This window comes from Hyaena hyaena, unplaced genomic scaffold (assembly GCF_003009895.1).
Source record: "Hyaena hyaena isolate Hyena2069 unplaced genomic scaffold, ASM300989v1 scaffold_328, whole genome shotgun sequence".
In the NCBI taxonomy this organism is placed as follows: domain Eukaryota; kingdom Metazoa; phylum Chordata; class Mammalia; order Carnivora; family Hyaenidae; genus Hyaena; species Hyaena hyaena.
In genome coordinates, this window is record NW_024080958.1 from 1166933 (window position 1) to 1191040 (window position 24108).

Genomic DNA, 24108 nt, shown 5'->3' on the forward strand with positions numbered 1-24108 from the left:
ATTATTTGGCTTACTTTTCCTGATCTTTCTCCTCCTGCTTCAGGTTTTTTTTTTTTTTTTCCTGAGGCATATTGTCCAACAAAGGACTTGAGAAGAACTCTTTGCTGATATGCAGAGCTCAGTCTGTCTCTTGGTCTTTCTTCTTCTCTCTGTAGGTCCTTCCTCTCCTGCATTTTTCCTGCCAACCCTGCTGCTGGGGCAGTTGTGGGAACTACTTTATTTGTTTCCCTTCTCTTAGGATTGCTGTCCTGCAGCAAGAGCCATCCAGTTCAAGAAACTGTCATTTCATATATTTTGTCTGTTTCTTGGTGGCGTAAGGTAGGAGGGTTAATCATGGATAAAAGCAAAAGTTTGTTTGTTTTTGGAAGAAAAATTTTAGGCCTTTTTTCTCTCTGTATCTGGCCCCTGTTTCTTTGACCTCTGTCTCATACCACTCTCCCAGTTTACTCCAGTACCCCAGCCATGTTTTCTCTTCCGGAATCTGCCACACTCATCCCTGCCTTGACTATCCTTTGGCCTTGACCTCTTCCCCATCTTTGTAAGCTTGCTCCTTCTGACCAGTCACCCACAATGGCACCTCTCAGAGAAGCCTTCCCTGACCACCCAAGCTCGACTATTGCCACAGGTATTTCCTATCTCATCGCCTTCTGAGTAGGAGAGGGGGAAGCACTGGAGGACGCCCCAGGGCTGCTAGTGAGTGGGTGATGCCAGAGCCCGTGTCCACGTAACATCTATTTATCGTTTAAGGCTTCCTGTTGTGGTGTGTTCTTTGGTGGGGAGTCCGATGGGGAGGACAGACTTGATGCGACTTTACTTCCAACAACCAGCACCCGCAGCTCTCTTTCAGTGAACTGCCCTCAGACTCCTGAGTAACTCTTAGTCAAAACTTAACTGCCAGAGTGTGTGCTGAACAAGAGTTAAAGAAGAATCGCCAAGGGGTTAAACTACCAGGATAAGAAAGCACAGGTAGAAATAAACTATTTGTAAAAAAAAAAAAAAAAAAAAAAAAGAAAGCACAGGTAGAATGTATGTTTTCACTTTGGAGAAATATGTCATTCATTCCTAATGGGAAGATGGTGGGCATTTTCCTAACCCCCAAATTTGTTCTTCTGTGATCCAGACTCTAAACCTTTCAAGGCTTTCCAAGCATATGTAGGAACCAAAACTTTAGGTGTTGTTTGAGAGGAAAGACTAAGAGAAAGAATAGGACTGGCCAGAGTCTTTAGGACTGAGAAGGAAGACAAGAGTGCAGAGTGTCTGTGATGAGCTTAAACCCATTCATTCCTGTCTTGTTTAAAGCTCTGTAGAAGTGGCAGGAGCTTGGGGAGGGGATGGCTACATGGACATCTAAGGAGACTGGGCCCCGAGAGTCACAGCTGCAAACAACAGCAAGGGTCCTTCAGCCTGGCTGACCAGAGGGAGGACATCTATCACCAGCAGAGCCACCTGCTACCACAGGACATGCCCAGCTGATTCCCTCCCAGACAGAAGGAGCCACTGAGGACCCACTGAGAGAAATAGCAGAACACGTCAGCCTCGGGGCCTTCGCACAACCCTGGGAAGGAAGTGAATGCCCAAGGAAGCCATTCACAGGAGTTTCCTTTTGGCCCCAGTGGGTGTGAGCTTGGGTTGGACTGACTGGAACTTGGGAAGATAAAGACATGTGACTTTTCTTGCACCCCTTCCCTTCGCAGGTAATATTCTAGGCACTGGGGACAAGTGCTGGCTTTGCAACTGGGAGAGTGTATGAGGTAACAGAAACAAGGGAATTGAGATGACAGAACTCCTCAGCTTCTCCATCCCGGCCCTGCCCCAAGGTCACCCCACAGAGGCTACTAATTCCAACTATTCTCCTACCACAACTTCTCCCAGGTCAGCTCTGAGACCGATATCCATCCAGTGCTTCTTGCTTCCCTCCTTCCTCTTTATGTGAAATGCTAGTGGACTGTGGACAAACTCAATTTTCAAAAATCATGGCCGCTCTTGTCTCTTATTACAGTGAATCGGTTTCCTCATCTCTGCTGTCATGTTCTAGAATTTGGGGGAGACATTTATTTTGCTCTTGCAATCATTTTGGAATAGGGAACTCTCCTTTTTGTTTTTAAAATATTCATTATCAGTCTCAAAACACATATCTTAGGAAGATTTGGTTCTGAGGACTTAACACTTGCCAGGCTCTACACAGACTTGTGGGGGAAATGTCAAAATGTAATTACGGGCTCAGTAAAATTTGCCTTTAAAAAATGGTATTTAGGTATTTGGGTTTTTTGAAAACTTTCATTTATCTAAAAGACATACACTTGTTTTTAGAAAATAAGCTAATGGTGCCAGAAACCAAATTTTGTAAATGCTTTCCATTGTTACCAACGAGAAGAGAAGGTATGTAAATTTTTAACTAGGAATCTTAAAAAAAAAAAAAACGCACAAAAAAATACCTGGGAAGTAAATAAATCTGTCAGAGGGGACAGGAGATTTACAACGGATTTATTTAACATTTGGGTGAATGGTTGCAGAATTGAAGTAGCTACGAAATAGCAGGGATGAGCCCATGATGAGAAGGCAGAGAGGTACGGAGGGGCTACAGTTTCTAAGCTCCAGGGTAGAGCTCATAAAGCTCTCTGTGCTAGAAAAGTTGAGAACTTAATCCAAAACCAGACTGCCTGGGGTTGGGTCCTGACACTGATTGTGTGGCAATAAATTACCTGCAGTTTGCCCATCTGTAAAATTAAATACATGGCAGAATGCCTTCTGTGGAGGGACTACTTGGTTAAGTGCTTGACAAACAGCAGCAGTGACGAAGTCAGAGTTGTTTAAGAGGAGACTTTGCATTCTAGAAGGGGTCAGGTCAGTTTCTGCTATGGTCAATTTCTACTCAGGGGCTGTATGATCCAAATGTCCTAGAACTCTAGCAAGCTCTAACTCCTCCATTTCAAGATGCTTTGCAAAAGCCCTACAATCATATGCATTTATGGTTTTGATGTTCCTTGAGCAAGTCTCGTGATTCACAAGTTACATTACTTAAATTCTTCAATCCTAAAATTGTAAGTTTTCAGGGCCGTTTGGGTCATGTATCAGTTACCCTCGTGCAGGGACTTGGCAAGATAGGGCAGAACTTAAGCTTTAAATGCTTCTGTCTTGCAAGTGCCCACATGCCAGAAAACTACTTTTGCCTTGGCCATGGGTATAGAGGTAGTGAACAAAAGCCCAGAGAGGAAAGGGGCTTTGCCCACGGTATGACTGCTGGGCAATGACTAGAGGCCCCACTGCATCACCCTGCCTGTCCCAGAGCCTCGCGTATCCTGTCACTTAGAGAGCGGAGCAGACCGGGAGCCCAGGTGAGCTCAGGTAAGCCCGGGTGCAGGCATCAGGTGCCATGCCCATCTGGCTTCGACGTCTCACCCCAAGCGTACTCCCTTTTGTAAGTTTGGACATGATATTTAACTTCCACAATCTTTGCTTTCTTTATCAGTAAAATAAGGATAATAAACCCTACATCACAGGCTGTTATGACAATTAAATAGACTGTAAAGTGCTCAGCCTGATGCCCAGTTCTTAGTAACACACACACACACACACACACACACACACACGTTTATTATAGTTACTACTTCGCACAACCCAGAGCACCAGGCCATGGATGTGGGGCTCTAATAGCCATCCTATTGGAAAACTTGTTTAAAACTGCATCTGCTTAGAGCTAGACTGGCTGGGGTACAGAGCACCTTTGCTCTCCACTCTTCTGGGCTGCATGAAGAGGGACTTTGCCTACAAACTCCTGGCCTTCTGCCCCACCCCTTACTCATCCCCACAGTAGTTACTGGGTTGTTGGGTGGCAGCCATTAGTCCATATTGGCTGGCAGCATGGAGCTAACCTAGTAAGGGCTTGTATACAGAGGGAGTGAGCCTCTTTCTCGTCCTTTCTCGTCCTGGATGAGGATTCATGCACCCCTAGGTGACGAGGTGTCGACTCTGTAGACCCCCATGCTCCCCTCAGGGAACGTGGCAGCCTGGCTTGCTGATCATGTAGCCAGGCCTTGTGTTGAACCTATGTGAGAACAGATTCAACCTCCATTTCTAAAGGTTCCAAATGTAGGTGGGTAGATATTAACCTTTCCAACCCCATCAAACATTCTCTAAAGATTCTAATTCAGGAAGTCTTAGGTTGGGCTCAAGACCAATGTTTTAAAATGAGTATCATTAGGACACTCTGATGCATACCAGCCTGCATACTGCAGGCTTTTCTTAGCCTGTTTCCCAGTCTAGCATTTTATAATTTGATCATTCTAAAATCAATTTATTTGAAGTCTCCTGGGTACCTTTTCTGTTTTGGGTATTGAAAGATTAAAAAAAAAAAAAAAAGGCATGGGAATTATCTGATAAACAAGGCACATTGCCCATTATTTTCTCTGATTCCTGAGAATGACCATCCAGGAATACAAGCGTATTCATGGTAAGAAGGAGAGAGCAGAAGTGGCAACAGTGGGCAAGGGGGGATGGTAACTTGGGAAAAGGGGCAATCTGAGCCCCCAGGGGGACACCAAGGGGAAGCAAGACCCCCTGATGCATGGCACAAAGGACCACCGAAGGCAGGTGATATTGGGTGAAAGAGCAGAGACCCTGGTCCTCTGTCCTCACCTTGCAGCCAGTCAGCTCTCTTCCCCACGTGGACTGGCTCATTCTCATAAGCAGTGGGACCATGGTGACTTCAGGCATGGACATACCAGGCACAGTGACAAAACATGAAGCTGAAAACTAGTAAATAAACCTCAAAGCCCCCAGTCACGTGCATCTGAGCTGCTCCTGCACTCCAGCACCTCCTGTTCTGTGAAGAGAAACCAACCTCCAAAGTGAAAAGGCACCCACGCAGCCTTCCAAGGGCCTCCTGACAAAAATGCTGCTCACACTCTCAGCACCCTGCGTGAAGCCCCGTCCCTCCCCCAGAGCTTCTGCCCAGCTCCCACTATGTACAGGAGCACCAGACATTTGAGAAGGTCTCCAACATGAAGGAGAGAGGCCGAAAGAAACCAATAAAAAGAAAGAAATCTGGAGTAAAAGCAGAAAATATGGTAGAAGGATGAAATGTAGGGGCAAAACTCCCATCAATAATACCTGAAAAAATCTGAGAAAATCTCCCATAAAGAACAAAATGAGAGAGATATGGAGGAAAGGAAAAAAAGATTAAAAACAGAATTAGAAGGTCAGTCTATAACTGACTCTAAGGATTTTGAAAAAGAGAAAATAGAAATATAGAAGCGAAAAAGCTGTCAAAGAAGTGACATATGAAAATGTCCCAGAATAAAAGGACATAAGTCTGTAGATGGACAGAGGTTACTGAGAACTCTGCACAATGAAGGCAAAAGACTCACACCAAAGGATATAAACTGTAAAATTCTAAAACAAGAGATAATATTCTAGAACCTTCCAGAGATAAATAATAGTTTACTTACAAAGTGAGCAAAATAAGAAAGTCATCAGATTTCTCATTAGCACTGCCAGATACCTGAGGACAATAGAGCAATCCCTTCAAAATTCTGAGGAAAATTATATTCATCCAAGAATCTTCATCTAGCCCAACTCTCTATTGGGTATATGTATAGAATGATTTTCAGACATGGGAAGTCTCAAAAGATTTCCCTTCCTTCAGGTTTTCTTAGGAAAGTACTGGAGGAAATGACTCAAAAAAAAAAAAAAAAAGGGAATAAACCAAGAAGAGGAAGACATGGGACCCAGGAAACAGCAGATCCTACCTGCTAGAGAGACACAGGAAACCTAGCAGGACAAGTCTGCACCAGGACTAGAGACAACTAGTTTAGGTTAAAATAACAGGCCAGAAGACTGAGGTACAAAAATAGAATTGGTAGAACATTTGCAGTATATTTTAGCATTTTTCAAATTTATTGCTGAATACTTAGTATTAAAGCACGTGGAAAAAATCAACCGTAGGTACAAAGAAAACCTAAGCAAGTGAGAAATAACAACAAAGGTATCACTAACTCCAGGAGAAACAAAAAGTTGCATGAAAAAGGAAAGCGATCAGGGTACATAAGCATAATAATATAAATATTAATTAGTGATTAATAAAGATTGTGCTATAACTGTATTGGTAAAACAGAGAAAGGGGAGGGGAGAGAGGGTGGTGTCAGGATGCTTGGACCTCAACTATTACAATAGAACATCAATGAAAATGTCTAAAACTAATGATAGAAATAGTGTTATACCAATTATTTATATTTAGGTAATGATTATATATAAGTGCATAGATATAGCTTTATTATAAGAAACTAGCTTAAATTATTTTAAAATATGGGGGAATTATTAAATAACAGCTAAAAAAACTGTAAGAGACTCAAGCGAGTGAAGTAATGGACGCTTGCTCCTTCCTACAAATTTTTTAGTAGTATTGGATTCCTTATTAAACAATTTCCATGTAGTGTTTTGACTAAAATAATCAAAAATTTGTTTTAAATCAAGTATGAGGTTGAGATAGGAGTAATTCTTATTTGGGATACTTTTCTGGAGTTTTGCGCACCCCATGGCGATTCTGGATGCTGAATCCCCTGGTCTATATGCTCAGTTTCCTTTGCTGTGATTCAGCCACACAACCCACTGTCCTGGGCCTGAGCAACATGAATGTCTCGGGGAGGGGGGGAGGGGGTGCTCAGTCACATGCAAGACCTGACAGACAGAGTGTGTGTGTGTGTGTGTGTGTGTGTGAGAGAGAGAGAGAGAGAGAGAGAAAGACAGACAGACGAGGGGGTTGATTTCTTTCAAATCACTTTATGTTCCACACCAAGCTTTCCTGGGCAGGGGCCCAGGCTAACAGGCTGATACTCTCCTCTCAGTGTTTGAAGCATCGAGAGGAAGTGTTATCTGCGAGAGCTGTTTGAGAAGCTCAGAGGTCAAGTTACATATGAGAGGAGTCTTATTGTCCCAATAGTAGGACTTGGAATCTACCAGAAGCAACCATCTGCCTCATCTAATTATGGAAGCACAGTATCTGGGTTTGCATCTTCCCAGGGCCCCGCACCTACCAAGTCTCACTACCTCCATTAAACTGCACAGAATGGCACCGAAGAACAGAATAGGCTTTGTGCCTGGAAAACAATCTCTACCTTCACTAGCCCCTGCTAGTGCTCTCCATCAAACTAAGCTAATAAAAGAGGCTACCTAGCCTCCCTGATGAAATGCTTTTTCAGTCAGTCAATAATATTAGTGACGTCTACTCCCCACCAGGTAGTGCAGGGAGAGAAAGGTGAATCCAAAAGAGAGAGGCTCAGCCCCTCAAAAGTTTACAGTCAATGTGAACTCAAAGGGAAGCAGTAAGAACGGGCATGTCCCGATGCTGCCCTATCAGACCAAAGACCCAGAAAACGCTATTATGGGAATTCAACAGAGCAAGTGAAAAGCTTTTGTTGGAAGCATCAGGCCAAGCTCAAGTGGTGTTTAGCTTCTCCTTTCTATTTTCAGAAAGGCTGTTAAATTATATTTCTTTTCTGGAGCTTGTAACTGCTGGAGTTGGGCCTTTCTTAAAGGTTAAGAGATGTGGATTGAAAGAGGTAAGACAGAATAAATGATACCAGGCAGAGAGGATGATGGGAGAGAAGAAGGGGCGTTCGGGAAAGCATGGATAGTTGAGTAGAGCTACAGATTAGAGGGGCGCCTGGGTGGCTCAGTCGGTTAAGCATCCGACATAGGCTCAGGTCATGACCTTATGGTTAGTGAGTTTGAGCCCCATGTCCGGCTCTGTGCTGACAGTTCACAGCTCAGAGCCTGGATCCTGTTTCAGATTCTGTCTGTTTACCTCTCCCTCACTCAAGTGTCATCTCTCTCTCTTTCTCTCTCAAATATCAATAAACACTTAAAAATTAAAAAAAAAAAAAGAGCTAGAGATTAGATGCATTAGGATTGGACACTGGGCCCAACTCCAGGGGCCTTGAATGCCAGACTGAGGAAATGGGCTTCATCCGGTAGACACAGGATCCACTGCTTGGCCAAGTGACAAGTGTTTCAGAATACAAGGATAAGCACTTCGCATACAGCATGTCTTTCAACGGTTACGTTAACGCCATTGAGTATGCATTTCTGTGTCCATTTTACAGATACAGACACTGGGACTCAGAACTGCGGGAACTTGTTCAAGGTACACAACTAGAAAGCAGCAGAGGTAGGAAATCTACAACTTTCTGAATTCCAAATGGGAACATTTTCCGCCATGCTCTGTGCCCTCCCGCTGAGGGGCGTGGTACAATCCCACCAAAGCACTGCCGGGGGAAGGCAGTGTGGAGGGGGGGCCGAAATGACAGGAGCGTGCAGGGGTGGGGAGACTGAGTGTGGCCCCGCTGACCCGTCTCCCTTGCTTCTTGTGCCCCCTCTGGCACTGACTGAGCCACTGTTGGTTTCTCATGTGCCTTGCTTTCTCTCTCCATCTTCTTGTCTTTGGTTTTTGCACCGGCTCTTTGGTTGGCCTGGGATGGTGTTTCCCCGCCCGCCTGGCCACCTAGAGGTCCCCTAACCCTCAGGGCGGACGCCACCTTCTCCTAAAGGTTTCGCTGGGCCTCCTCTACTGCTGGGGCTGCTCCCCAACCTTTCCACCCTTGGGATCCCTCCATGGGCCGCACTGCGGTCCCTTCCATCTGCCCCTCCAGCGGTGAGCCCCTCGCAGCAGAGACTCTGCCTGCCTTACGTCTGGGGGGTCTAGTGCATTGTGGACACTCAATAAATACTGGTTTGATTTGAGCAATACGAGCTGATCAGAATGATTACAGATATAGGAGATCATAGATTTGAGTCACCTGCAGGGGTCCAGAGGAGGAAGAAGCGGGCCTGAATTGGGGGGCACAGGTCGGAGAAATGGGGGAAAGGGGCCGAATGAGATGGAGACTTGGAGGCAGACGCGCAGGAGCCGCGGGGAGAGGGGGAAAGCCAGGTTTGGAGAGGGTTCCAGCAGACACATCTCTGGGGAAGGGTTACGACATGCTCCCCAGGGATCTGCCTCGGCTACTCCCCTGCTTCCCACTTACCTCAGCCCCAGGGCCTCCCCCTACCAGCCACCCTTGTCTAAAGCAGCCTGTAATGCCACCCTCCCCCTCCCTCCCGCTTTGTTCTGCTTCAAAGCATTCATTACTACAGGACTTCATAGATGGGTGTCTGCTCTGTGTCCTTCAGCAAGAGCTGGCCACAGACTCCCAAGTGCTTCCGTTGAGCTGGGGTCTGCCTGGAAGGTAAAGGCTGGAATGGCAACAGCAGGGAGGATTCTAGCACCCTGTGTTCAAACCCCAGCTCTGCTGTCTCGGTGACCCTGAAGCACATTTGTTACTCTCACACTGTGGCTTGGTGTTCTTGCCTGTGAGATGGGGACGAGGATATCGATGGTGCCTAATTCATAGGGTCACTGCACGGACTCCATGAGCTAACACACAACTGAGCTGAGACCGGAGGGTCCCATGCCACATGTCAGCTCTTGGAGTTCCGGGCCAGGGTTTGACGATGCGGACAGACCTTGCTCTGAGCCTGACCTCTGCCGAATGCCTCTGCCTTCAGGGCTTCACCCCAAGGCAACTCCAGACTGGTGGTCAGGGCCACAGGGGTCACAGGGCGAGAGCCTCTTGGCCAAGCCACCATCAAGGCCACTCATCTTCCCCATGTGGGCTCGGGAATTCTGTGCCGAGCAACCCCCACTCCAGGCCACGCACTCAGAGTGCAGCTCAACTACTCGCTTTCCCCTGAGGCTGTCTTAAAGACAGGACAGCAAAGTTCAGGCAAGCTTCAAAGACTTTCTTGAAGATTCCAGATGACATGGCTTCAAGAGCTATTAAATTTATCTCTGTATCCCTCCAACCTTCTTTGCTTGCAGAGTGAGATACCAGCTGAGCTGACTGGGGGGCTCAGGTGCCCCAGGCCAGGGACGTGCATCACCACACTGCTCCAGCCGTCAAACCAGAAGCTCAAGCAGACAGGAGCCTTGGGTGACTTCAGCACAAGCCCCTCTTCTCACTGATGAGGAGCTCAGGATCAGGAGAGGTCACTTGCCCAAAGTCACAGTACTCCCAGTGCTCGGTGGCCTCAGTCTTGCCCACACATTTATTTCTTAGCAGGTGAACATGGGCGGGGGAGGAGGGGGGTCTGTTTGTGCTCATGGAAGTGAGGGACCCTCAGAAAATTCACGACTTGGGGTATTCATCAATCCAAGGTCACGGAAGGTCTGTGCATCCCTTCCACGTTTAGGGAACATCTCAGGGTCACCGACACCATGGTCAGACCCAGGATGGTACAGAGACGAGATCTCTGACCCCAGTGCCTGGGAGAGACCAGCAGGGAAGGACCCAGGAGGAAGACAGTGTCTGAGAGAGGGCTATCTGGGGAAGACCGACGTTAGAACAACCAACTTGAAGGCTTACAGCAAGGAGGTGATGCCTGTAGTGTCCAGCACACATCCCACACACACAGGACAACTACGCAGAGCTAATACCGAAGGGCTGACTCCTAAGTGTCCCGTTGAATCATCCTGGGACCGTAAATTCTCACAACAACTCTGTGAGTTGGTGCACATTTTGTCCTCATTTTACTAACAAAGGTACCAAGGCACAGAGAGGGTGAGTAACCTGCCCAAAGTCGCACAGCTAGTAAGCAGAAGAGCTGAGATCCTAACCTGGGTGTTGGTCTCGCAGTCGTTGCTCTGAATCGCTCTTCAAGGACTTTGAGCACTTGACCAGGCCTCAGGTGCACCAGGAGGGCTCGTTAAAACACAGATCCCAGATTTTCAGATTCAGAAGGAATTGGTCTGGGCAGGGGCCACACTTCGAGGGGCCTGATAGGGCAGCGCTGTGACCACAGCCATGGGCGGTCACCAAATAAACCCTAATCGTCACTATTTGCGGGCATTAGCTCTGCCGCATCCCGTGCAGAATGGAATCCTTTCTCCTGCTATTAAAGAGGCAGGCTATGAATTACAGCTGAATCCTGAACCGTGGGGGACTCAACTGCCCATCTGAAAAGGCTGAAATATCTAAAAGAGAAGATTCGCATCTCTGAATGTCAGCCGAAGGAGCATGAACACCAGCCTGTGAGCAGCTCTGAAGTGAGGCTGCAAAGGTGACAGTCTCCACTTTTCTCCTTTCCTGTTTCCCTTCAAAGGAGATCCACCCTCAGCTGTTCCCACCGTGGGTCACTGGGTCCCAAGATGAGACTCTTCATTCCAAAGAGAAGAGGTGTGATTTCCAAGCCACTGAAGAATAAAAGACGATTCTTAACAGGAGAGAATGTTGGGCTGTTTGGGGCTTGAAATCGCTTTAACACAGATGAATAAGTTTCTCCTTAACAGTCTTACGAAAACCAAGCTCTCTTTTCCTCCAGGGCTTGAAGCCCAGAGAGTTGTAGATCAAAAGCTCACAGAAGGAGTGCTTTCCTGCACCCAGAGATTAGAAAGAGGACCACCCCCCACCCACCCGCCTGGCTTCCTATCCCAGGACTCCAAGCTTTGGGGACACAGCCCTGTGCTCTCTCTCCATCAACAAGTCTCGACTTCGGTTCTACTGCAAAGAGGTCATGGGCTTCCACGCCTGGAAGCTTGGGCTCCTGCTTCCTTGCTGCAGTCAGTGGGTAATTACTAAACCTCCCTGAGACTGAGCTTATAATCTGTAAAACAGAAAGTAATAATATGTATTTTCCAAGTACCGCTACGTGATTCAAATGAGATACTGGCTGACATCAATTTAGCACCAGCTGCAGGCACAGTTCCAAGGGCCTGACATGTATTTCTTCCTTCAAGTCTTACAAAAGCCCCGTGAGACCGGTGCCATCGTAATCGCATTGAAGAGGGGAGGGGACAGGTTAAGAGAGGTTTAGTAACCTACTCAAAATCCCTCAGCGCTTGGGCGGTGGAGCCGGGGCCAGAACACGTACGTCCACTGCACCGCACCTCGCCACCCCTCCCCGCCACCCCTCCCCGCACTGCTCCACACGGCACTGCCCTCCCTCCACCACCCTGCACCACTCACGCGGAACTGCCCTGCACCGCTGCACCCTACCCCTCACCGCACCCTTCCAAACTGCCCCGCCCTCCCTACACCCCACAGCACAAGGCAGCTGGAGCTGCTCCATGACCTTCTCCTTGGAGTTCATTTTCTGTTACAGAATCACATTTTCTCATCCCTTTCTTAATCTCATGGGGAATTTTCCTGGCATGAGATCCTTTGTATTTTGGAGATCACCAATAATTACTGTGATGAAATCATGATCATTTCATAATGCCAGGTCTACATGGTACAACGGTATCAGAAAGAGCTATCGTAGTTACGCAAACGTGCAGTATTTACCCCGGTTGATCACAAACCTGCCTCGGAATAACCTCAACGTGTTTGCCAAAGGACACAGAATGGATTACTTTCTCTTCATACAAAACAAAGCTGGCAACGAGTGACAGTAACAAAGCCACATCTACCTGAGAATTGAGAACACTGTTCTAAATAATTGTTCTGAACATGAAATCAAAATGACAAATTATTTTAGAAAACAATCACACTGAGAAAGCAGCATATTACAATCTCATGAATGTTGGCAGATCTCCGTTCAAAGGGAAAAAAATGTATGAATAATAACGACAAAGCAGAAATTAATAAAACTGGAAAGAGTAAAATGAGTAAGAGTTTAGTCTTTCGAATAACAACATTAGAAGCAACCACTTGGAAGTTTTGTTTTAAAAAAGAGAGCAAAGTCCAATAAATAAAATTAGGTCAAGTGACAAGATATATAGACATGGAGAACATAAAAGCTTATAAAGCTGTACACATATCTGCATACATATTTAAAAATGTCAATGAAATACATAACTTTATTGAAAAGACAAAAGTTAACAAAATTGGCCCAAGAAAAAATAGTTTAGATTGTTAAAGAAGAAACTGATGAAGTTTCTTCAAAGAATTTCTTCCTGACAGGACTAGTTTGAGACTGTTTTACTAGTGAGTTCTTTTGATACCAACGAATGTTACAGAATCTGCTGTAGAAAGAGTAAAAGATGAAAAGAGATAAAAATATGGGTTAAACATTAACCCATAATTAAAAGCTCCGAAAAGATTTCATCTATGGACATAAGTATACAAACACTAAACAAGAAACGAATGAATCTAATTTGACAACATGTAAAAATATTCCACAATGACCAAGGAAGATGTACCCCAGGAATGCAGGGATGGTTTAAAACATGATATTCTAATATTATAATACATCCGGTAATTGATTGTCAGGTAACAAAAAAGCATCAATAGCTTAATAACAATCAGATAATATTTTACACTCTGTTGATAGTCTATAAAAGCCAAGATGCAATAGATAATTCCTGACAAGGATAAATACCCATTTTAAATTAATAAAAATTAACATACCCAATAGTGAAACACAATAGGGGTTCCCAGTAAATCAGGAAAGACAAAAATGCCGACTATAGCCAACACTGTTAACATATCCTGGCCGACGCAAGAAGATATGAATGTCAGTTAAGACATAAGAAGCAACACTATTAGAAAGGAGGGGACAAAATTAGCATTCTCTGCAGATGCTATCATAAACGTTCATTGGAATTGTCTACGTAAGCAAACAAACACAAATTACCAGAAGGCAAAGGAGAGTTCCAGATTACCACACACAGTCAGGACCTTTCCCATATTAAAAAAAAAAAAATTTAATGTTTATTTATTTTTGAGAGACAATGAGAGCACGCAAGCAGGGGAGGGACAGAGAGAGAGGGAGTCAGAACTTGAAGCAGGCTCCAGGTTCTGAGCTGTCAGCACAAAGCCAGATGCGGGGCTCAAACTCACCAACCTTGAGATCATGACTTGAGCCAAAGTCAGACGCTCAACGGACTGAGCCACCCAGGCGCTCCAGAAGCTTTCCTATATTTTAACAACCAGTTAGAAACCATAATGGATAAGCCTCCAATAGCAGCAGGCTGATACAAAATATCTAAGCAATTCATAAGAAAATTAGTTTCTGTTTCCTAGGAATGCAACAGCAACAAAAACAACAGAGTGCTACAAAGGAAACCTAAATGCAGAGGGAGGCATGTTTCTCAATGGAAATGATAAATTAGGAAAAACAGTCTCAACTGGGTCCAAATTCACGAGTCAGCTAAACACAATTCCAATCAACACTTGGATGCCAACGACGGTTCTGTCTGTGCTGGGGAATGAGGAAGGGCTCAGAGTCCCCACGGAAGAACGAACAAGTGTAACGTTTCTGACACAGGTTTGAAAATGAAGACTGGTGAGGGCAGTATGAGATACACACTCAAGTGACAATAGTGAAAACAACACAGGGTGGGCCCTCACGCAGAAGCTCAAGAGGAACCAAGTGGATAGTCGAGAAATAGAAACTCATGTGTATCACAAATGGAATGTGTGGGTACAGAAACCTCAAAAATCAACAGGGGAAAGGCTTTCTGACAGCGCATAGTTGAGGAAGAATGGGAAGAGAGGTGGGGAAAAGACACATTTAAATGCTTTACGCCATGTTCTAGAATAACTCAAAAGATTTTAAGAATTTAAATGTAAAAATTGTTCCCATAAACAATCCACATATAAATATGGATGAATTAGTGGAAAATAGTCATTGTTTTTCCCAGAGAGGAAGAAATTTCTAAGCTAAAAACAAGTGGAAGAGGGGCGTCTGGGTGGCTCAGTTAGTTAAGCATCTGACTCTTGATTTTGGTTCAGGTCATGATCTCATGGTTCATAAGATCGAGTCCTGCATCAGGCTCCACGCTGACAGTGCGGAACCTGCTTGGGATTCTCTCTCTCCCTTTCTCTCTGTCCTTCCCCTACGTGTGTGCGTGTTCTCTCTCTCTCAAAATAAATAAATAAACTTAAAAAAAAAAAAGTGGTTGGGGCTCCTGGGTGGCTTAGTCGGTTGAGCGTCCGACTTTCACTTAGGTCATGATCTCGCGGTTCGTGGGTTCGAGCCCCGCGTCGGGCTCTGTGCTGACTGCCAGCTCAGAGCCTGGAGCCTGTTTCAGAGTCTGTAACTCCCTCTCTCTCTGACCCTCCCCTGCTCACGCTGTCACTCTCTCTCTCTCTCCCCTAGAAATAAATTAAAAAACATTAAAAAATTTTTTTTAAAAAGTGGAAGAAATCTCAGAGAAGCCTTTGCTACATAAAAATATTTTATAATCCACACATTGAAAATGAAAAGGAAATTAAATGTTAAAAGGAAAAGCCATAAAGATATTGTTAATATTCCTAATAGCAAAAGGGATCGTACATGTTACTAAGAGAATCCTTAACATCCCAGTAGCCACGTAAGGAAGGTGCGTGACAATACAGACCATTTGCACAAGAGATATTTGAAACCCAGCTTATTGTGGAGGGCTCAGCAAGGTATCCACAGTCGAATCCCAGAAACTGGGAGTAAGTTACATCGCAAAAAATGATTTTGTAGTTAAGGATCTCCAGATGGGAAGATTATCCTGGAGTACTTGGGTGGGCCCTAAGAGCAATCCTTGTAAGAGGGAGACACAGGGAAATTTGACCAGAGAGAGAAGGGGAGGAGGAGATGTGACAGACAGACAGACAGCCTGGAGTGCCAGCAGCCACTCAGCTGGAAGAGGCAGGGAATCGTCTCCTCTAGGGCCTCTGGGGGCAGCGCAGACCCGCTGACACCTTGATTTCGGCCCAATGAAACCGGTTTGGAATTTCAGCCTCAAGGAACATGAGAGAATACATCTTAGCCTCTGTTGTGATTTCTTACAGCACCAAGAGAAACTAATGCACTTAGGAAACATCTAATCTCGCCAATAAACACAAAATCATACTATAGATACTATATTATTTTTCTTATAAAATGTCTGAGTTATTTAAATGTTTATTGACAAAGGTATAGTGACAGACAGGTATGCTCTTCGACACTGCTGGCGGGAAAGAAAATGGAACCAGCCTCTCAGGAGAAAAACTTGACAATATGCATAAAAGCCTTAAATACATTTATATTCTTTGACCTATTGTTTCCATTTCTGCGGCACTAAAACCACATGAATAATTAGAGCGCTGAATCATGATTTATGCAGAGGACTGTTCATCTCAAGTTTTCAAACTGCAGTGTTTCACTGGATAATCTGAACGTCCAGGAAATAAAAGAACAACTCATAAAACAAACTATTGTACAATTATGAAAATTATCATGCCAGATAATTTCCATGACTTATTCTCAATATAATGTTCCAAAGTAATCAACATATAAAAAGATGTACACATGTAATGAACTAAATGCATGTGTGTGCAAGGTGATATGATTAAAACTAATGGAAAGAAAAATGAAAAATTAGAATGTTTATCCAGGAATGGTAAAGTATAGTAGTTTTCAGGTTTTTATTTTCCAAATTCTTCCATACTATATACAACAGGGCATGGATGCATCATAGTCATAAAAATCAAGCAAGTAAGGGGGCGCCTGGGTGGCTCAGTCAGTTAAGCATCCGACTTCGGCTCAGGTCATGATCTCATGGTTCATGGGTTTGAGCCCCGTGTCAGGCTCTGTGCTCACAGCTCAGAGCCTGGAGCTTCGGATTCTGTGACTCCCTCTCTCTCTGACCCTCCCCTGGTCACGCTGTCTCTCTCTCTCTCTCAGAAAAAAAAAAAAAAAAAACATAAAAAAAAATAAAAGCAGAACACAATGTGAGGCACAGTATTCACCTCTACCGCGTAACAGATCTATAGAGACATAGAGGGAAACGGACCAAATTACTGAGAGTACCTTCCTCCCCTAACATGGCAGAATTTCAAGCGGCTTTACTTCCTTCTCTCTGTTTTTCAAATTTGCCCACAATATTTCTACAAAAGAACAAAATGGATGTAGTCACAGGAGAAGTGTGTCCTCACTAGAACGAGGTTGAACCCTGAGCTCACACCGGGCCTCCCTGGCCTGGTAGATCGTCCACCACGAGGTCCCCAGAGGCGGACGAAACCAAGCATTTATGGCCCCAAGTTGTTCTGTCTTTTTCCACTTCTGCCTAGAATTTTCACGGAAGTTCCTTTCTTCTTTCTCACTGCAGGAAAAATAGCTAATTAATATGTTTTCAAAATATCCTTTGGAAGCGTAAAATGTCACATAAATGTTCAACTCCCACATGTTTTACGATGTGTGTTTGATTAAATTCACAGCACAAGTGTTAATTCTTACATTCACTTCCCCATCTGGCCTTCTGTTCTAAAAGTCTTCCCACCACTTCCTCCAGCCTCTGCATTTCAAAGCAATTGTTTGGATGCAAATGCAGTCCTTCTCGCCTTATGGTTTTTCTTTATACAAGCTGAGCTGTCTCTGTCTTTGAAGGTAACTGAGAAATGATGATGAACAGAGAAAAGACGAAGTTCTGACACTCAGTGAAATGACTGTGGGCCTCCGGTAGCCAGATTACCACCAATCCCCACTGAGATGAGGGAGACGTTCCGTTCTGACATTCCTTCCTGTACCAGAAGCCCCAAATCCACCTTCCTGGAGCATGGGTTTGAAAATAAGGCATTTACCGAGTTAACAGCCTCTAACCAGGTCCAAGACGCTGGCAAAATCCAATCTGATGGGGAAAGACCGTCTCTGGGGATCAATGGCATGCCTTCTCAGCTGGCTCGGGGCCAGGAGGCGGCCTGGGCACCTGGCTTACCAGCCTTGCTGCTGAGGGAGCACCTCCCTGGGAATCCAGGTACCCAGGTCCTCAAATCAACTCCGCCTACAGATGCTCTGTGACTTGGGTGGTTCATTTCATTGACCTTGTCATCTCCTCCCCCCGTGAAGCTGCTTCTCCTCCAGGGCTCCCTATCTCAGCATCTGGTACCCCACTTTACCTGGCTGACCGGCCAGACACCAGGAGACAGCATGACCCTCTAAGGTGATGCCCCGCCACTGACCATCCAGCGTGTCCACTGGTCTCCCGCCACTACTCGAATCCAAGCTCCTGTCCCCCCACTGGGCCAGCGCGGTGTCTCTGGGTTTGGCTAGGATCCCCGATGTTCTGCAAGTGGTGGCCCAAGTCTTTTTTTTTTTTTAAGTGCACATCTTATCCTACATCCACTGGTGGAGGATGGCTCAGTGCTCCTGAATAAAGAGAAGCCTCCAGGGCCCACGCTCCTCATCAAGGTGTGGGAAAAGTGGCCCACGATGCAGGACCCAGCCCACAAATGGGAGGCTTTTTTTCAAGGTCAACTGGTTCCTAATACTTAAAAATCAAGAAATAGGGGCGCCTGGGTGGCTCAGTCCATTAAGCGTCCAACTCTTGGTTTCCGCTCAGGTGACGGTTCGTGGGATCGAGCCCCGCGTCTGGCTCTGTGCTGGCAGCACAAAGCCTGCTTGGGATTTGCTCTCTCGCCCTCTCTCTGTGCCCCTCCCCTGCTCAGTCTCTCAAAATAAGTTTTTAAAAAATCAAGAAATATGACATGAATACCTGGATTCTAATTTGTTTTGAAAACCAGAAAACCTATCACCTGTAGCCCAGTATCTGTCACGGGAACAGTGACAGCTGCTCTCACTGAACAAGGCATGTACCCCCAGCCACCCCAGGCCCACTGAACCCCTTCATCTTACCTGCCCTTCACGGTACTCACGGTGTGTGGTCCTCAGGGCCCTCCGCCCTCCCCCTCTCAATGCTCTAGTCCCCTGAGGCTTTGCCTCTGGACAAATGCCAGGGCCTTCACTTACTTATACTGTCCCCTCGGCCTGAAACACTCTCCCACTTCTGCCCTGGCCTGGGTTAAGTCCTATCAGTCCTCAAGGCATGAGTTTAAATGTCACTTCTTACAGGAAAACCAACCATTCCTGGCACCCTGCTCTAGGATAGTGCTCTACCTTCCCCCCATCATACTGCTGACCTGTGCTTACTTGTCTTTCCTGTGAACTCCCCAAGGTCAAGAACTAGCCTGACCTCTGTGCACCACCACCAGGAACCAGTCCCACAGGTGGCACACAGCAGCGGTCTAAACATTTGCTGGATGAGTGAATAATCGTGCAAACCTCTGGATCTCATGCACGCACATGGCCATAAGACAGGATCTATGGAGGGAAAAGAAGCTGAAGCCAACAGAAGTAATAGCATGGGATGGGTACATGCACAGGGTGTAGGTTCTGGGGACGTGCTGCACAGTGTCACTGTTTGTCAGAGCTGTTCTCCCGAGGAAGTGGTGCTGGATGGAGCCTGGGGACCTGCAAGCATGCCTGCCTCCAAGGGGGCCTCTGGCTTGTGGATGTGACCCACCCAGGGTCACACAGTCCATGCGGACTGTGAGCATCATAAAGGTGCAGAATAGGCCCAGCTCGTGGACGTGCCCAAAGCTTCAGTTCCAGCATCCAACTCGGTATTCCAGAATGTGCTGAACGAGTGAAGGAGGGAGTGAATAACGGGAGAAGACGGAGGTTCACGAAAGACCGAAGGGCCTGCTATGGATGGTGTCCCCCAAACTTCACATGTTGAAACCTCACCCCGAGGTGATGATGTTAGGAATGGACCCTCTGGGAGCTGATTAGGTCATGAGAGTGGAGCCTCCCACCCAATAGGATTCATGTCTTTATGCAAAAAGACATGAAAAAGAGGTGTGTCTCCCCATTTAAGGACACAGAGAAGGCAGCCATCCATGAAGTAGGAAGCGAGCCCTCACCAGAACCTGCTCGCACTGACATCCTGATCTGAGACTTCCCTCTAGAACTGCAAGGAGTAAGTTCTCTTGTTCTCTCTCTCTTTTAAATATAATTTATTGTCAAATTGGCTTCCATATAACACCCAGTGCTCATCCCAACAAGTGCCCTCCTCAATGCCCATCACCCATTTTCCCTTCCCTCCCCCAACCCTCAGTTTGTTCTCTGTAACAGAGAGTCTCTTATGGTTTTCCTCCCTCTCTGTTTGTAACTGTTTTTTCCCCTTCCCCTCCCCCATGGTCTTCTGTTAAGTTTCTCAAGATCCACAAATGAATAAAAACATGATATCTGTCCTTCTCTGACTTACTTCACTCAGCATAATACCTTCCAGTTCCATCCATGAAAGATTTCATTCTTTCTCATTGCCATGTAGCATTCCATTGTACAGATAAACCACATCTTCTTTTTCCATTCGTCAGTTGATGGACATTTAGACTCTTTCCATGATTTGGCTATTGTTGAGAGTGCTGCTATGAACACTGGGGTACATGTGCCCCTAGGCATCAGCACTCCTGTATCCCTTGGGTAAATTCCTAGCAGTGCTATTGCTGGGTCATAGGGGAGTTCTGTTGTTCATTTTTTGAGGAGCCTCCATACTGTTTTCCAGAGCGGCTGCACCAGTTTGCATTCCCACCAGCAGTGCAAGAGGGTTCCTGTTTCTCCACATCCTCGCAGCATCTGTCATTTCCTGATTTGTTCGTTTTAGCCACTCTGACCAGTGTGAGGTGGTTTCTCAGTGTGGCTTTGATGTGCATTTCCCTGATGATGAGGGACGCTGAGCATCGTTCCATTTGTCTGTTGGCCATCTGGATGTCCTCTTTAGAAAAGTGTCTATTCTGCCCATTTCCTCACTGGATTGTTTATCGGGTATGGAGTTTGGTAAGTTCTTTACAGATTTTGGATACTAGCCCTTTATCTGATATGTCATTTGCAACTAACTTTTCCTATTCCATCAGTTGCCTTTTAGTTTTGTTGATTACTTCCTTTGCAGTGCAGAAGCTTTTAATCTTGATGAGGTCCCAATAGTTCATTTTCGCTTTTAATTCCTTTGTCTTTGAAGATGTGTTGAGTAAGAAATTGCTGCAGCCACAGTCGAAGAGATTGTTGCCTGCTTTCTCCTCTAGGGTTTTGATGGTTTCCTGTCTCACATTTAGGTTTTTCATCCATTTTGAGTTTATTTTTGTGTATGGTGTGAGAAAGTGGTCTGTTAACATGGTGTTGGAAGTCCTAGCATCAGTAATCAGACATCAAAATAAAATAAAAGGCATCAAAACTAGCAAAGAAGAAATCAAACTTTCACTGTTGGCGGACGACATGATACTCTACATGGAAAACCTGAAAGACTCCACCAAAGACTCCTAGACCTGATTCATGAACTCAGCAAAGTCGCAGGATACAAAATCAATGTACAGAAATCGGTTGCATTTTTATACACTAACAATGAAGCAACAGAAAGAGAAATCAAGAAACTGATCCCATTCACAATTGCACAAAAAACCATAAAATACCTAGGAATAAACCTAACCAAAGATAAAAAAGATCTGTATGATAAAAACTATAGAAAAATTATGAAGGAAATTGAAGAAGACACAAAGAAATAGAAAAACATTCCATGCTCATGGTTGGGAGAATAAATATTGTTAAAATATCAATACTACCCAAAGCAATCTACACATTCAATGCAATCCCAATCAAAATTGCACCAGCATACTTCTGAAAACTAGAACAAACCATCCTAAAATTTGTATGGAACCACAAAAGACCCCGAATAGCCAAAGTAATATTGAAGAAGAAAACCAAAATGGGAGGCATCACCATCCCAGACTTTAGCCTCTACTACAAAGCTGTCATCATCAAGACAGTATGGTATTGGCACAAAAACAGACACATAGACCAATGGAATAGAAGAGAAAACCCAGAAGTGGACCCACAAGTATAATGCCAACTAATCTTTGACAATGCAGGAGAGAGTATTCGATGGAAAAAAGACCATTTCTTTGGCAAATGGTGCTGGGAAAACTGGACAGCAACGTGCAGAAGAGTTCTCTTGTTCTCAAGCCACCCGGCCTGTGGTGTTTTATAGCAGCCTGAGCTGAGACAGGACCCCGACCCGGCGGCAGACAGGACCCAACACTGATTTATGAGAGAGGAGTCCGAAGAGGAATTGGAACTCCCCTTGAAAGAGAAAAGCTTGTCCTCTATTGAGGCAGATGCTTATTTACTTGTTCAATCTGGGAGGACAACAGGTCTATCTGCTGACGTTAAAATACGTTCCTACGTGTAAGGAACAGACGCTGTGATCATTACATTGTTTCTATTTTTGTCACACACATAATGTTGACTCTCTGAATTTTAAATATTTTAAAAACAAAAAAGCAAAAGAGCTTCTTTAATGTGGGATCTCACTTTGGTAAGGAGACTCTTTCTCACCTGCTTGCACTAATAATAGAAATCACCATGCATGTGGCAACCACAAATGTTAAGTGTGCATTGTTCTGCTTTCGCAAAAGAGAAAAAAATCATGGCCCTAATAACTCCAAAGGGTTGATGCCAAGAGATCAGAAGCAGATGCTTCTGAAGTGACCTGGATCAGGTGAAGGAGAAAAAGTCATATGTGATGCTATGGAACCATACACGTCAAAATGGTGAAAATGGTAAAACTTATGGATATTTTACCACAATAAGAAGTGTTAGCAAACATTCAGAAACATTTTTTAATGTTTTTATTTATTATTGAGAGAGAGAGAGACAGAGAGAGAGAGAGACAGAGCACAAGCAGGGGACAGGCAGGGAAAGGAAGACGTAGAATTTGAAGGAGGCTGCAGGCTCTGAGCTGTCAGCACAGAGCTCGATGCAGGGCTCAAACTCATGAACCGCGAGATTGTGACCGGAGCTGAAGTCGGATGCTCAACTGACTGAGCCACCCAGGTGCCCCCTAAACATTTTTAAGTGATAAATGCCATCCAGCTCCCATAACCTTATCATATTTGATTCCTCAGCTTTATAAAACCTTCCCTGAATGAGGCAGGGGCTGACTCTGGGCTTATTAAGGGTAAGGCATAAAGGGGCACAGTATTCTCCCAACCTAAGCTCTTACTGTGATTTATAAAAAGAAACATGTGTTTGGTCTTCAGCCCATTTCTAGCATAGAACTCCCAAAACCCTCGGAACTTCCTGAGACAAGAGTAATAAAGGTGTCGTGATAATCATAACAAGCTCCTTTAACCCACACCCGCTTTCATGTTAATGGAGTGACTTTGGAAGGCACCTAAAGATGGGGGCTGGATGTCCCTGGAGCCAACCACGTGACACCAACCTTCCAGGGAGGGGAGAGGATGGGGATGGAGTTCGGTCACTAAGGGCCAATGGTCTAATCAACAATTCCTACGCAACGAAGCCTCCACAACACCCCAAAAGGATGGAGTTCTGAGAGCTTCCACGTTGGTTGATGAACACGTGGAGATTCTGGGAGAGGGACGTCCTGGAGGGAGCAGGGAAGCTCCCCGCCCCGCCCCTGCCTTTTCTGCGTGTCTCCTTCATCTGGCTGTTCTGAGTTCTACCCTTTTGTAATAAGCCAGTAATCGCGTGAGTAGATCAGGCCCTGTGTTCTGTGAGCTGTTCTAGTAAATTAACCCAACTGAAGGAGAAGGTCGTAGGAACCACTGATTTATGGCTGGCCAGTCAGAAGCGCTGGTGACAACCTGGATTTGCAATTGGCATTGGAACTGGGGACAGTCTTGTGGGACTGAGCCCTTACCCTGTGGGGTCTGACGCTATGTGCAGGTAGATGGTGTCGGAATTGAGCTGAATCACATGGTGCCCAGCTAGTATCAGAGAGCTGCTCCATGTGCGGGAAGGACGTGCACATGAGAATCAGTGTCGGGGGCTGGCTCACACTCCCAGAGGACCCAGCATGTCCCTTCTTAGCTGTGTGAGACACGCCCCATGCGTGGGTCTGGAAGCAGACCCGGCTGCTGGTTTCCACTACGAGTCAGGTCTAACCTCAGCTCTGTCTGCTTCCACCCCACAGCTGCAGAGGCGAGCTGCTCGCACAGCAGCCCTTAGGATCGGGATGGCATGAAAAATAAGCACAGTGTGATGTGCGCATTGTCCTGTGTGCTCCTGTTGCCGGCCTCCTGCAGGGGTGCAGCTCACGGGGCTGGTCAGCTGTGCTCTGTCCAAGCGCCAGACCGTGGTGGGCGGTGGACACCCCCCCATCACCAGTGATCCCGCGAACTTTCCATCGCCTGCGGGAGACCACGCTCTCCTCCATCATGCTGGCAGCACACTCTGGCAGCAGGGCTGTGAACTCCATCCCCTCACCTCTTCCTAGAGACAGAGCCACAGCCTCCGAGCCTGTCCCCTGTCTCTGCAGGTCCTCCCCTCCCTTACCACCCCCCCCCCACGCCAACCTGGGGGAGGCCTTCCTCCTTGCCAAGGCCACAC

At 45.8% G+C, this 24108-nt stretch overlaps 1 protein-coding gene across 3 annotated transcripts in view; it reads right to left on the bottom strand.

The window, feature by feature from the left end:
• Positions 1-24108, bottom strand: part of SLC2A9 (solute carrier family 2 member 9) — a 241274-nt gene that overhangs the window by 118555 nt on the left and 98611 nt on the right. The gene's annotated exons all lie outside the window — the stretch shown is intronic.